The sequence below is a fragment of the Triticum aestivum genome, chromosome 7D (assembly GCF_018294505.1).
Source record: "Triticum aestivum cultivar Chinese Spring chromosome 7D, IWGSC CS RefSeq v2.1, whole genome shotgun sequence".
In the NCBI taxonomy this organism is placed as follows: Eukaryota; Viridiplantae; Streptophyta; class Magnoliopsida; order Poales; family Poaceae; genus Triticum; species Triticum aestivum.
Genome location: NC_057814.1, coordinates 426,054,657 through 426,064,833, shown reverse-complemented (window position 1 = coordinate 426,064,833; position 10,177 = coordinate 426,054,657). Strand labels below are relative to the sequence as shown.

Genomic DNA, 10,177 nt, shown 5'->3' with positions numbered 1-10,177 from the left:
AGCATCTTTATAATCACCCAGTTACGTTGTGATGTTTGATAGCACACAAGGTGTTCCTCCGGTATTCGGGAGTTGCATAATCTCATAGTCAGAGGAATGTGTATAAGTCATGAATAAAGCAATAACAATAAAACTTAACGATCATTATGCTAAGCTAACGGATGGGTCTTGTCCATCACATCATTCTCCTAATGATGTGATCCCGTTCATCAAATGACAACACATGTCTATGGTCAAGAAACCTAACCATCTTTGATTAATGAGCTAGTCAAGTAGAGGCATACTAGGGACACTTTGTTTTGTCTATGTATTCAAACATGTACTAAGTTTCTGTTTAATATAATTCTAGCATGAATAATAAACATTTATCATGATATAAGGAAATATAAATAACAACTTTATTATTGCCTCTAGGGCATATTTCCTTCACCGGCCGTCCACGAGAAGTCAACTCCCAAGCGGCAAGAGGACGTGGCTACAGTGCACCCCCTTTAGGCCCCGGTGGGCGCAGCAACAGTGCACCTCATGCCCGGGGCGGGCGGTGTCCCCGTGGCATAACCCTGTAGCTAGGCGGCGCTGCCGTCCCATGACGCCCGATGGGGCGTGCCACAGTACCTAGCAGTCGGCCGTACCCTCGCCCGGCGGCCCTGGCCAGGCCCGCACCCGGCGGACGTGGCGAGACCCGCACCCGACAGACCCAGCGGCCCCTACTGCCGGCTCCCAGACGCTGACCCCAGGGCCCCGAGCCCATGTAAAATTACCATTGTAACCCCGGGGCAGCCTATAAGACCCCCGGCGCCCCTCCATCAAAGGGCTTAGCTCTAGTAGAACACACATCCATCCACCCACACATGAGGCAGGGCAGAGGACCAGTTCCCTCTTCCTCCTCCACCCAAAACAGCTCCAGGAGCAACTGTGTAACTCATTCCATATCATCCATTCGCCAGGACTAGAGGTGTTACCTCCCACGGAGGGCCCCAAACCTAGGTACGTCTCGTTTCACACACCAGCGCGTGCCAACCTCGCCTCTGGAACCCACCGGTGCCCTTGTGTCTCCCCACCCTTAGCCATCCCATGGCATCTGTCGTGAGATCACCATGACAGTAGGCGCCCACCGTGGGGCTGCTCGCGGCGCCGGCCAGAGTCAAGTTCTAGACGAGGCCTTCACCGACTCCGGCCTGGTCCCCGCACTCGGCGCGGCGCCGGCCAGCCTCGCCGGCTCGTCCGTCGTCCCCTTCGGCACGCTGCACGTCTTCATCACGCTCGCCCCCGACGAGTACCCCAGCGGGGTGCTTGACGTCACCGACTCCCCCGTCCCCGTCGGATGCGCCATATCCAACGATCTGGCGGATCTCTGCACCCGTGTGGAGGTGCTTACCACCGGCTCCACATCCTCCTCGACCAGCGGCTCGCACCAACATGGCCAACCTGCAGGGCACGACGCTGCAGAACCTCAGCATCCCCATCACCACCGACGTCGACACCACCCAGGCCCGAGCCCGGCTCAATGAGGAGCATGTGCGCTTGCTGCTACGCAGCGCCGGCTGGAGTCCGCCCAGCGGGAGTGCAATGCCCCGTACATCTTCACGTCGGCCGCGGCCGAGCCCAGCCGGGTCCCCGAAGTGCGGACCCGTGGCGGCGCCATTGCTCGCACACTGGGCGTGACTCAGCCCATCTATAACACCCCATCAAGAACATGTGCGCCGCAGAGGCAACCACTGAGGGCCTGGAGTTCCTGCAGGGCGAGGAGCTGCAGCAGCGGCAGCAGCACATCTGCAAGCTTCTCGCCGCTGCGAACGCGCAACAAAAGCGCCTCAACGCTCATGCGGCATCCGGCTCGCGCTGCACCAAAGACCTCGATCCCCGAGACACCCAGCAGGCGTCTTCCCCGCGCCCCAATGAGGCCCAGTCCGGGAGAACCTGGAGCGGCTGAACCTGGAGTGGCTGAACCCGACGCGGCCGCATCATGACGACCGACAACAACCTGGGCAACGAGACAGCTCCGACGAGATCTACCCCTGCCATCCAGTCACCGTGCCCGTCCGGTTTCGGCCGGTCCGGCTCCCCGAGGTCCAGTCGCCAGCCAGCTGGGCCCGCGTGACGTTGACACCAAAGACGCTCGGCATCGTATCGAGCAGCACGTTGTCCCTTGAGCTGGAGGAGGATGACGCCGTCGGCTCGGCCTGTTTTGGCCCACGCATCCGGGACGAGTGCTTCACCGAGGGGTTCACGCTCCACCGCGACACCCCTAAGTACAACGGGACCGCCAAGCCGAAGGACTGGCTCACCGACTACACCACCGCCATCGGAATCACGGGTGGCAACTGGCGTCTGACCGTGCGCTATGCCCCGCTCAAGCTCCAGGGCTCAGCCCGTACGTGCCTGAACAGCCTGCCGGCTGGCAGCATCAACTCCTGGCTCGACTTCGAGCAGGCCTTCGTGCGCAAGTTCACCGATACCTACAAGCGGCTCGGTCGGCCCCGCCAGCTCGCCATGTGCGTTCAGGGGCCGGAGGAGACCGGCCGCCAATACCTCGCACGCTGGACCGAACTCCGGAACAGCTGCGAGGGGGTCCATGAGGTCCACACCATCTAGTACTTCGTGAGCGGTTGCCAAGACGGCACCCTGCTCAAGCACAAGCTTCTATGCTCCGAGCCGACCACCATGGCTGCGCTCATGGCCATGGCGGACCAATAAACCACGACCGCCGCCACCATGAAGATTCAAGTCATGTTGGACGATGCCGACAAGGCGTTGCCGGCACCGCCTCCCAAGCCGGCTGGCGAGAGCAGCCACCAGCAGAACAACCACCTCGGCAACAAATGTAAGGGTGAGCAGCCAGCTCCCCGCTATGACAACCGCTTCGTCGGTGCCGCCGAGTAGGCGCCTCCAGCCGAGCCGGCCGGCGACCGGCGTCAGCGAATCGGCAAGACCGTGTGGCAACCCGCCATGAGCTTTGAGCAGATGCACGACACTCCCTACAAGCACCACAGCGGCGCGAGGTCCTTCATGCACACGCTCCAGCAGTGCGCCATCACCTAGCGCATCATGAGGGGCGATATCCCACCGCCTCCTCCTCTGGCACCAGGCACAGGGCGGCCACCCCCTTCGCCCCCGACAGTCGGCACCATGCACGATGATGCCTTCCCAACCTGAACGCGTGCTATATCGGGCCGGATTGGTGGGCTACTGTGGAGCCGAACTAGGCCGTGGACCCATGACCGGACATGAGATCTTCGGAGCCGTGGTGTGCCCTCCAAGTCAAGATTTAGCATGATCTTTTCTTTGTTGTAACCGATCGCATGTAACCCTCACCCTACTGGTGTCTATATAAACCAAAGGGTTTTAGTCTTTAGGGCCAGAGCAACATCCAACACCCCATCAACCTAGGGTTTAGCTCGCCTGGTCTCGAGGTAGATCGACTCTGTAACATACTATACCCATCAAATACAATCAAGCAGGACATAGGGTTTTACCTCTTAGAGAGGGCCCAAACCTAGGTAAACACCGTGTTCATCTTCCCTCGTTCCGCATCGATCCTAGATCCACAACTCGGGACCCCCTATGCGAGATCCACCAGTTTTGACAATGACAACGGCCACGTCGGACCACTGCCCACTTCACCTTGCGCTGGAGGATCACCTACACCCTCATAGACGGTTTCACTTTGAGTTATTCTAGACTAAGCTTGAAGGATTGATGAGGCTGTGAAGGAGGCTTGGACTTGTGATTCCAGTATCATAGACCCCTTTCTTAGATTGGATATTCTACTTCGTAAAACGGTTCCTGATCTCGCGGTATGGGGACAAAGAAAGGTTGGCAATGTCAAGCTTCAGATTGCGATGGCAAATTGGATAATTCTGCAGCTGGACAGTGCGATGGATCACCGAGCCCTTTTCGCGGTGAGCGTTGGCTGCGTAATACCCTCAAGATGACTTCATTGGGCCTGGCTTCACTCGAGCGTACGACTGCAAGACAAAGGTCGCATATTAGATGGCTTGCTGACGGAGATGCCAACACTAAAATGTTTCACCTAGTGGCCAATGGCAGAAAGCTGAGGAACTTTATACCGGCGCTGCACCATGGAGATGTGGTCATTACCGAGCAAAGTGGCAAATAAGAGGCATTCTATAATGCTTACAAGGAGCTTTTGGGCACGTATCAGGCGAGAGAGCACTCGATTAATCTAGATTTCCTGGGCATAGCTCTGCTGGACCTTCAGGAGCTGGATGCAATCTACACGAAGGAGGAGGACTACTCTGTCATCAAGAGCATGCCGGCTGAGCGGGCGCCGAGACTGGACGAATTTATTGGCCTGTTCTTTCATAGGGCTTGGAATACGATTAAAGGAGATATCATGGCTGTGATTCACAAATTCCAGCTAGGAAATGGGAGAGGATTGAATCAGGCTATCTCATTCCAAAAAACCAGATGCGTGCCGGATTGGAGACTTTCGGCCGATCAGTCTCTTACATAGCATTCCGAAGATTAAGGCTAAACTGATGGCTTCGAGACTTTGCCCATGGATGGGTGAGCTTGTCAGTATCAATCAATCAGCATACATTCGAGGCAGAAACATACATGATAACTTCATGCTCGTACGACAAGTGGCCAGGAATCTACATAGGAGAAAAGCTAAAGGAGTGATGGTGAAAATTGACATTTCCCGTGCTTTTGAATCTCTCTCATGGTCGTTCTTGCTTGAGGTGCTTCGGGCAAAAGAGTTTTCTGAGCACTGGTGTTCTCGACTAGCGATCCTCCTGTCAACTGCAAGCTCACGAGTTCTAGTGAATGGTTGTCCGAGGAAGAAGTTTAGACATGCCAAGGGGTTGCGCCAAGGAGATCCGGTCTCCCTCTTTCTCTTTGTTATTGCAATGGACTCACTTACAACTATGGTAGTTAAAGTGCAAGAGTGGGGAGCGATCAGTGTCATGCCAGGTTGCTCTCCTTACCAGCGATTGTTGATCTACATGGATGATGTCACCTTTTCATCAGACATACCACTGCTGACCTGAGCTTTACCAGAATAGCTTTGCAAATGTTTGGCACCGTTTCAGGATTGCAAGTCAACTTCGCCAAGTCTTCTGCCATTATGATACTCTCCAATGAGACAGGCATGGAGAGAGTCGCGGGTGCTCTGCCATGGCGCATGGATGCTTTTCCGTGCAAATATCTTGGCATGCATCTCTTAATCAAGCAGCTCACTCGCTCGGAATGGCAACCAGTGGTGGATGACGTTCTAAACTTTTTGTCGGGATGGCAGCGTGGGATGGTTACGAGACCTGGTAGGTGTTGGAAATATGCCCTAGAGGCAATAATAAAGTGGTTATTATTATATTTCCTTAATCATGATAAAGGTTTATTATTCATGCTAGAATTGTATTGATTGGAAACTTAAATACATGTGTGAATACATAAGCAAATACCAAGTCCCTAGTATGCCTACTAGACTAGCTCATTTATCAAAAGATGGTTAAGGTTTCCTGACCATTGACATGAGTTGTCATTTGATAACGGGATCACATCATTAGGAGAATGATGTGATGGACAAGACCCATCCGTTAGCTTAGCATATGATCGTTCAGTTTATTGCTACTGCTTTCTTAATGTCAAATACATATTCCTTCGACCATAAGATCATACAACTCCCGGATACTGGAGGAATACCTTGTGTGCTATCAAACATCACAACATAACTGGGTGATCATAAAGATGCTCTACAAGTATCTCCAAAGGTGTCTGTTGAGTTGGCATGGATCGAGATTGGGATTTGTCACTTCATGTATCGGAGAGGTATCTTTGGGCCCTCTCGTTAATACAACATCACAAGAAGCTTGCAAGCAAAGTGACTAAGGAGTTAGTTACGAGATGATGTATTATGGAATGAGTATAGAGACTTGCCGGTAATGAGATTGAACTAGGTATGGAGATACTGATGATCGAACCTCGGGCAACACTACAAAAAAATACACTTCCGTGATGATACGTGTTTGTCACAGTAGGTCGCGTTTTTTGTCATGCATGTACATCCATGACAAATTTATGACATAATCAAGATAGTCATACCTGTGCTGTCGTAGAAGTGTTCCATGACATTACCAAAATTATCATCACGGAAGTGTCCACTTCCATGACGATAAATCGCGCGTCACAGAAGTGCTTTCGTCAAGGGTGACCGACACGTGGCATCCACCGTAACGGAACGCTGTTAAGCTATCGGGTCTGGTTTTGGATCCGATAACCCGTTAACAGCCCCGACCAATGGGGATTTTCCATGTGTAAAATCATCATTGGCTGGAGGAAACACGTGTCGGCTCACCGTTGGGACAGATGTCATCCACTCATTGTACCCAAAGCGCCTATGATACGTCGACACGTGGCACGGCCCAACAGAGGCCCATTCCTGTGAAAAGGCTGGCCCGTTTGACTTTGTCAAAAGGTGGCGGGCCGGCCCACGGCAAGCCTGTTAACGGCCTGTTCGCATATAGCCCATTTACAGCCCGCTAACCCAGGGCCCGTTTACGGCCTATCCGAATTAGGCCCAGTAGCGTCATCTGGGCCGTCCAATATAATTCCAGCCCGTTTTAACTTCCGGCCCATGTATGGCCCATGACGTCTTTTGGCCCATCTTAGTAACCCTCGGACCGTTAATGGCCCGTGGTAAAACTGGCCCGTGATGAACAGTGTATCACTTTACACCCATTAACGGCCCATTATACCGTTGGGCCGTTTCCAGCCCATGTTATCTTTCGGCCTTCTCAGGGCCCATTTATTCTTGGGCTCATTTCCAGCATTCGTTTACTTACGGCCCGTTACAGGCCTTTTCTGCTTGTGGGCCAAATTCAGCCCGTGGATACAGTCGGCCCGTTTGTGGCCCGTTAGTCTGTTGGGCCATTTTCATAGCATCATCAAATACGGCCGTTTTAACGCCCCTTATGGTCAGCCCATAAAACGTACGATTTCCACTCTAGCCCGTTTACGACCCCTTATACGGCCCGTACAAGGCCCATAGATGAGACGGCCCGTAGAAGGCCCATTGACCTGACGGCCCACAAAAGGCCCATTGACCCGATGGCCCATAGAAGGCCCATGGATCCGCTGGCCCATGGAAGGCCCATGGATCCGACAGCCGATAGAAGGCCCACGGATCTGACAGCCCATAGAAGGCCTACGAATCCGACGACCACAGAAGGCCAGGGATCGTCCGTCCCGTAGATGGCCCATGGAATGTACGACCTGTGGAGGGCCATGGTCACTACAACGTTTGGGCGAGTTGGCCCCCATTTGAACGACATAGCATATTCAAAGAATTATCCTACTCTATACTATCACCTCTAAAAAACATACACTATACAATAAAGAGACTAGGGCATAGAAACGTAGAATAATCCTACACTATACAATAAAGAAATTACAGCCGATTATACCCACTGGGCATTATGGTTCAGCACCAGTGATAATAAAGCATACACAAATAGCAAATTACATACACTGGGCAAATACAGCTCATACATCATGGACGCGCATCAACATAACTTACCATTTGAACTATAATCTCTTCAGAAAATAGGATTGGCCGGATTTAGATAGCAGAAATTTCAGTCTGCAAAATCTCCAATTCCTTCGTTGTTACCTCAGTGTCTTGTTTCATTTTTTTGACTCCTGCATCTAATACCTGCATGTCCAGTCTCAACTTGTTGATTGTACATTCAGAATCATGTACACGTTGTCTTGCCACCTCTAGTTGATGCTCGAGAACATCAGCACATTCCAATTCCAACCCATAATCATTCGGTAACGGCCATGCCGCACTGCTCGCAGATCTTTGTGTTGATGTCACTTCATGCTGAAATGTTTCTGTAAGTACACATGACTAGGGCAAAAATATAGTTACAACAGTGAAGCAAGCAAGACAGACTATTTTGTACATGGCAAAACAGGACTAACAATAATGTTACACGTCATGAAGCGTAAGCAGGTGATATTTTAAAAATTATAAAAAAGGTAGTCTATGCAGCCTGCTTACAGAAATCTCTCTTAGCTCACCAGAGGAGCATGATGTTGGGGCCCAATCCAAAACACAGACAAGTTACAAATTTAGACATCACGTTGCGTAGAAGTAAGCAAGCAGTTGGCCATTCTGTAGCTCAATTAAAGTCTTAGGGCATAATGAACAGCAGAGGATTTCATACAAACATACTACAACAAGCAAAACTATGCAATAATTAGCCTAGTATAAACTAGATTGTGAGCCTCATTCAATAATAGTTGGTTAATAGACTTCAAAGCTTCAGGCACACTTCAGCAGAGTAATTAAATGGTAAGGCCTTTAATTATGTCAACTAATAGTTATACAAGTACCCAACATCAGGCATCATTCTTTGGGCATCTCATTAACTGAGGACAAATAAAGCAATTGAAAAGAGAAAATTAACTATGCCTGAAACAAACACGGAATTGAACTGTTGAGTTGGATACAGTGACTTACCTTAACAGGTTGAAGAGGCTCAGCGCAGCTCCTACTTCTCTTGCAAGGCTCCTTCCTAACATCTTGTACTTGGAAATCCTCAATCTTATCTTCATTGCACCCCCTCTGCAAGGTGACACAAACTAGTTACTCGTCTCCTTGGAAGATAAATATGCATACTTTCCAGTCTGTGAACACAAAAGGATGAGATTATAACAAAACAACACCACATAATGAAACATGCCACATCTCTTGCACTTGCACACAATGAAATGAGCATTTACTATGTGTGCACTATGTAAAAACTAGGCATACCTTCGAACTGGATCTCCAGGTACTCTTGGAGAGCCTACTTTAGTGTACAGCCAAACCTTTATGTCACCTATGAGTTAGAAAAGGCCCCACTACAGCAGCCCTTAGTGTTTAAATCATTGACAAGCTCTGTTAGAGTGTTAGGTCAAGAACAGCAAGTAATCAAAGCAAACAGTCCTAGTATGGCTGGCTGGTGGAAACAAGCAATTGAACAGATGTGTGAGCAAATCTTACATATCAAGAAAAGAAGCATAGAAGGAGGCTTAAAGACCATCACTTGAGTGACCAGATTTAAGGGGCATTTAAACATCATGTGCAACGTATGAACTAACATAAACATTGCATATTCCAGATTCTACAATGGAATGCACATGTATTGGGTTATGCCATGTATGATGATGCCTAAATGTACACTATAGCAGGCAGGAGTGATTCATCATTGCACGCACAATTGAATTGCAGGTTAAGGGCCAGTTCTATTCCGCCTTTTCAGGGCTTATTGTCAAAACAAGCCATAAAAGATGTAAAGAAGTCATTTTTGAGTTATGGGCTTGGGCTTAACTAATTTCGCTTTGGAGGGGGGTGTTTCGGTAGAACCTCACTAAAAATTGAAGGGAAGGGGAATAGTGAAATGACTCTGTTGTCTGCCTATATTACACTCAAAATGCAACTGGTGACACCCGCGTCACACCTCACCCTCAAGTAAAAACAAACACGCAAGCGTTCATTGCCCTGCCCGCTTGCATCTCCTCTCCCCTTTCCCTCTACCTCGGTCCCCTACCTGCAGCACTAGGGTTCCTCCAGCAAGCCGTCGCCACTGGTCCCATCTGGCCTGGTCCTCGACGATGCTCTGTCCAGCTAGGCTACATGGCCGGCGGGTAGGGGCAAATCTCCCTGGCTGCTCCTCCCTCTGGTGCCGCCCCTCATTCTCATGGTCTCCAGCAGCTGCTCCACTGTGGTTCGTCCAACGCACTACTCCGGCAGGCGCTGCACAACTACGGCTGATGCCACACTGCGACATAAGGCACCTTATTCCCCCTCCCCACCTCCCAGGCCGTGGCCTTGAGGTGCTGTTGAAGGATGAGCTCATCCAACAAGGTGAGGATCTCCTCTGATTTTTTGCCAAATTTTCATTCTGATCCACTATACGATGAATTGCTATGAGCTGCTTCTGCTGCTGCTATATGATGCATTGCTATGAGCTGCTCCTGCTGCTGCTATATGATGAATTGCTATGAGCTACTGCTGCTGCTATATGATGAATTGCTATGAGCTGCTGTTGCTGCTATATGATGAGTTGCTATAAGCTGCTCCTGCTGCTGCTGTATGATGAATTGCTATGAGCTGCTCCTGCTGATGCTATATGATGAATTGCTATGAGCTGCTCCTGCTGCTGCT

General features: G+C 50.6%; 1 pseudogene; it reads left to right on the top strand.

Annotated features, from left to right (window-relative positions):
* Positions 1–2,715: 2,715 nt before the first annotated feature.
* The window catches only part of LOC123171143 (PLASMODESMATA CALLOSE-BINDING PROTEIN 5-like), a 49,300-nt pseudogene continuing 41,838 nt past the window's right edge, over positions 2,716–10,177 (top strand).